This window comes from Microtus ochrogaster, chromosome 2, assembly GCF_000317375.1.
Source record: "Microtus ochrogaster isolate Prairie Vole_2 chromosome 2, MicOch1.0, whole genome shotgun sequence".
Classification (NCBI taxonomy): Eukaryota; Metazoa; Chordata; class Mammalia; order Rodentia; family Cricetidae; genus Microtus; species Microtus ochrogaster.
This window is the reverse complement of record NC_022010.1, coordinates 80,869,159-80,875,244: the sequence shown is the minus strand read 5'-3', so window position 1 is coordinate 80,875,244 and position 6,086 is coordinate 80,869,159.

The following is a 6,086-nucleotide window of genomic DNA, read 5'->3' as shown; positions in this document are numbered from 1 at the left end:
ACACACACAAGCAAAACAGAACAAAACAAAATAAAATAACAGAGCAGATAATCCTTGAGTGAACTGAGAGTGGGGGAAGCTTTAATGTACTGGGTAAAGAATACAGAGTCCACAGCAGATGAGGGAAATGGATCAGCAACCACTGATGGTATTTTTGGTAAGGACCAAAAAATAAAGATGGAATCCTCTTCCTTTTTAAAAAAAAGAAGTGAGAGCTAAGTGGGTCGTTTGAATTTACCTAGGAAATTATTGTATAGTAGCAAGCATTTGCTTAGAAGATTTAAAAAAGAGAATTAATTAAGGAAAGAAAGTTTCCTCAACTCTAAATGTTTATCTCTGTAGATTGATTAAAATAGCATAGAGTTCCTCAAGCTTTAATGATGACTACCGTGGACAAAAAGTTTACACAGACTTATTCTTTACCATATCTCTGTGGATCAAAGTTATATTTTATTCTTTAATAGCGCCATGCTCTTAGTTATATTTTTAAAACTTAATGTAGTCTTGTTATACAGTTTTTTATGGATTCCTTCTTTTCTGTATTTTTATTTAAATTAAGCATGATTTTTATCGTATTACAAAAAAGTCCATAGACAAATTCTATTGTAACCAACTGTCAAGAAATAATCACAGAATGGTTTAATCACTGAATTTATTGTGACAGACTATTATGATGTGTATAAGAAAACTATCTCTAAAATCACCACAAACACAATTTAAATGTAAATGTTTTGCTTTCATGTGTCTTCTTTGAATCCTGTAAACAAAGAGAAGTGAGGGTCAGTCCTGAAAGAAAATGTGGTAACTGAATAGTCAGCATTAATTTTAAATGCATAGAGGATTTCAAGTATCAGTAATATCAGTCAATAAAATTTCTATGTTCAGAAACTGAACTTTTTCAACGCAGTGCAAGCTTCTGTATTCTTGCTTGCCCCACCTCATACAAACATTGCTATTCTGTCCATTCCAAGCTTAAATACACCTTCCCTGGTCTCTCTTGCTGGTTTATTAGAAGTCATTACTGTACTGAAAGTATATCTTAATCCTTATGTTTTTCGACTGGGTCACTAAACTAGGAACTCATCACTGGTGTGGTTCTTCTCACCATGGACTGGGCATGACTCCTGGCAGAGGACTCTTCAGAGGGACATTTACAGTTGCATATGACCCCTCGATTGTCTGCTTCCCATTAGCTAGGCTAGGATTTCTCAACACCCTACTCATGGGGCGCTTCATGACTTCTCTGTCCGGGCTACATTTCATTACTCAGAAGCACCTGGCTTTTGGTTACCACCTTTGTGGGCATACAGGAATTGCATGATGTCCTACAGTTAGTCTCCTGAACCAAAAATGGCAGTGAAAAAACTTCTATGCAGATTTCTTCTTGTTGTTGCTGTGGTCCCTACATCTCCATTAATTTTTCAGTGTGGTAAAGCATCTTTTGAGATTTGTTGTAGAAAGAGCAGTGGGCTGCGTCCCACCACCCAGCTCCCAGCTACCCGAAATAACCACATGAAGAACTGTATTAATTAAATTGTTGCCTGGAGCATTAGTTCTAGCCTCTTATTGGCTAACTCTCACATATTAGTTTAACCCATCTCCATTAATGTATATTGCCACTCGACTGTGGCTTACCAACATGAGTCTAACCAGCATCTGTCTTGGAGAGCCATTGTGTCTGCCTGACTCTGCTTTCTTTCTCCCAACATCCAGTCCAGTCTTCCCCGCCTATCTAAGTTCTGACCTATCAAAAGGCCAAGGCAGTGTCTTTATTTAACCAATGAAAGTAACACATAGACAGAAGACCGTCCTACACCAGAGACTGCTAATGTCAAACATGGCTTTGGAAAAAAAAAAACTTAAAACACTATTTGCAATAAAACTGAGAAGTGTAGAGTACTAAACCTACAAAGAAGCTAGTAAGAAATATTATGTGCTTTTTAATAATTACAGAATGAAAGCAAGAATATAGCAAGCAATTAAAAAATCACATAAAACTATTTAAGGTTACATACTAACATCCATTAGTAGAAACATAGAAAACTCTTGTATTACCTGAAATTGATGTTCTGTGATATACTATTAGCTGAGTAAATAAGTAGGTAAAAAAATACATAGGCATACTTTAACATAAGTTTTGGTAAAATGAATATATATGCATATGTAATATTAATATAACATACACATACTATACATATATAATATATATAATGAAGTTGAATTCAATATTTTCATTGTTTAAATGATAATAATAATAGTTCTATAATACGTAAAAGTTGTTTGACATACAAAGTCAAATGCCTGGAAGTGGTGTAAAGAGATAAGACAGATAGCTTTGAATTACCAATCCTGAGACCCAGCTCTACCATGTAATAGTGCATTAATTATGAGTTCTGTAGTAGGTAGTAGAAAAACTCCTTGCGTTATGCTAATACTTATCTGATATATCAAATTTAAAGATCAAATCTTGGGAGATTTCTTTTTACTCATCTATGTATTTTACATAGTGATCACAGCCCCCCTCCCCCATCTTCCCCTTCCAGTTCCCTCCACCATTCGCCATCTCCCACTCTGTGGTCTCCATTCAGGACAGGGTAGATCTCCTAGAGTCTCCAACTTGGTAGATTCTAAGTGTGACATATGTTTAATTTTACTGTGGCAATGGTATATGGAATAGTATGATGTTCCCTTCCCTAGAGCAGTGTTCTGTGCTCTTAGGAATCTTTAGGTTATTCATTGTCCTGGGGGGTTGTGCCTCAGTTTCACATATCTGATGTCTTCTCCTTGAGAACCATCTCTTATCATGTTACTCTCTGAAAATCCTTCTCATCCTTTAACCAGATTCTCTCCCTCTTTCTCGCCATAGTGAATGGTTATATTGAATAAATTCTCTTTCCTCTCCTACAGGTATTATGTTTCATTTGAATTTTATGAGCACTTAAAATTTCCTAGAGATATACAGTGTCTTACTCCAAAAACAATAATAAAGCAAATACTCCTCTTAGATGAAAAAGCTAAAGGTTAATTAGATTATATTTATTAAGCACCAAAGAAGAAGCTAATAAATCAGCTAAGTCAGGCCCATCAGCCTCCTATACCCACTTTCTAAATTTACTCTTTCTTGATACAACTCAGATTTGCCACTATCAACCCTTTTGGGCTGCCATGATGTTTCACTAACCAAGTTGAAAGCTCCAAGAATTTCACTTCTTTTTCTCATGCATTGTCATATTTATATAGGCAGTCTCTAACTGGAGAATAAAAAGAAAAAAGAAAAACACTGCTTTTCATCTGACCTTGCTCAACTAAAAAAAAATCCTAATATTCTCTAGAGAAAAGAACTTGGAGAGATTTCAGGACTATAAAGATTTAGAGAATTGTTTTAACTTTGAGAAACTATGCCAAAGAAATCATAATCTTTGGTATGTTACTACTGACAACTCATGTCAACTTTCATAGTGTCATGAGATAAATAGTAACCTAAGTTGCTTTCCTCTGAAGCTTTTGCTCCCTTTTAAGGATGGCATGTCTGTTGCATGAAGTCACAGGACCTGTTATACCTGCTGCAATCAATACTGCAATTAAGGGGTAATCCAGCTTTGAAGGAATTGATCAAGCAGACCCAAACCAATATTCTCTATTTAGTAGAAATTCAAAACAAAAACACATCAGTGAGTGCACTAAGCATACAAAGCAATGGCTCTCTATAACAGAGAAAAACAAGAGTTTGCAGAAATTAAAAAAAGTCAAATTTTTTAAAATTAAAAAAAAATAAAATAAAAAATATATAAGCAGTTGGCCAATATACAGAAAGAAGTACTTACAGTTGCAGAGTCTATTGTTTTCAAATTGTAAACATTCAGTAGATTCAATGCAGAGCTGAAATGATGCTTTGCCTTTTTACACTTCTGTCAATAAGATTACAATAACAATGGCAAACTACCATAGAGATGAGATCTATCACCTGTGAGACCAGCACTCCAAGCTGTAAAAAAAGTCTTTGATTTGTCTCTACAAATTCAATAGCAACTCATTATATGTAACTATGACTTATTAATCGTTTCTTAGAAGATACTTCCTCAATATTTGACCTTGAGAAATAAGGTAAATGAATTCATGTGATCTTAGATTTGAAGGGCTTCTTAAATATCATAATAGAAGTGACTGAGTGACTAAAGTCTTTCAGAGTTTGAGGACAAAGTCAAATAGAGGTTAGTCTCTATATCTGAAACTTAGAAATATAATAGTTTTTCAATACCAGGTTTAATTAAGCATATTGAGTGCATGTTCTTAGGTAGGGCTTATTTATTAGCAAGTTTGGAGAACAGTGGAGCAAGATGTTTTCTTCAAAATCACTAGCTAGAAAGCAAAGTCCTGTCCCAGCAGGATATTAGGTACAGGTCAGAAGAAGGCAGCTGAGTCATATTTCTAGTTCCCGCAAGGGTCAGAGTGTCCTGGTGTGCTGGTGAAACCATTGCTGGGCAACTATTTAAATCCATCTCTACGTTTTCTTATAGGTTCAGAATAAAGCAAGAAGCTTTCTGGGAAAGAATAAAGGTGTTCAGTATATGATGTGCACCACTAAGCTTGCTATTGAGAAGTTTACTCCAAACAGGCTTGTCACTCACCTGGACAGGATCAAAGCTGTTTGTTCTAGAAATTTTAGAATATGTGTGGGCAGAAGAGAATGTGAATTACAATGAATGTCTGCTCAGATATTACTTGCCCTTGCACCTTGAGAGTAGATGCTCCTCTACTTGACATTGTAAAAAACTTCATCTGTTTTATATACTGTGGATCTTGTCTTTATTCTTTCAAAGGAAATTACACTATCAGGAAGATGAGGAGATAGATTCCAGACTGAGATCTCTGTGACAATATCATGCAATTACATGAATATCAGTGTTGATTTTCTCACTAATGAGTTCTATTATTTAGTGATACATGTTCCACACAAGCGGAAGAAATAGTTCAAGATTACTTATAGAACAAGTAAGCAGGAAAAGAAAAGACATAAATAGATGAGGAATCTTTTAGAATTTAAGTACAATTTTAAATAGACTTAATAAAGTATCTAAAATGGAGAAACTTAACCACACTCTATGGCAGACACCAAGTTCAAGAAGAACTAGCCAATAAAAAACAGATTTCAGGTTTTTTTATGTGTGCTTTTATTTTATTTTAGGAGGATTTAGCTTGTTTGCTTATGTTGATTTGTGGGTGGGATATTTGAAAGAGAGAGAAAGAGCATAAAGTTGTGTGGATATGGGTGTAGGGAGGATCTGAAATGCAGAAAAATAATTTAATCAAAATGTTGAATGAAGTTTCTGTGCTGCCCAGTCCAACAGCCATTCAGCCCCAAATAAACATGTCTCCTTTTATTTGTTTTCAAAACAAAATTTCTGAATCTCATCTCCTTTCTTTAGCTTTTTCTCCTGACCATTATCCATAACAACTTGTAACCACACTCTAAACAAAGACAAACATCCACAATCCATTTTTGGGGAATGTGGGCGCAGTTTTCTAGACTACTTCCAGCTGACTGGGGGTGCGGATAATCTTATGGGGACCCAAAGAAAATTTAGGATTCTGGGTCAAGTCCTGACTGTAGTATTCTGTGAGACTTGATCATCTCAACTAGCAGCCTTGAAGGTCTTTTGGATGTAGAACTCAGGACAAAAACAAAACAAAACAAAAAACTGCAACAGAGGTGCTCTGAAATGATCAATCATCTGGGCCATTCTTTCCATTAGAGATTTTTCAGAGTTTCTTCTTTGATCAAACCTGATTTTAATAAAGCCAGATTGAACCCACAACCTCTCATTTCCTGTGGAAACAAAATCAAATCCTCTTCTCTAAAGTAACATATCTTTTGACATAAATTTTGAAGTTAAGGCATTTACAAAATATATAGTTTGGACTAATCCAGTAGCATTTTTAATCAAATGTTTTTTAGTAGCTCTTGCTCCTCCTCAGCATTTGAACAATTAAAAGACAACACAATAACATAGAGATTCTCTGTATTTCTCATTGAAAGACCCTCAGAGAGTGTCTTTCAGTCTGGGGAGACCCTTCCCAAGGAACAG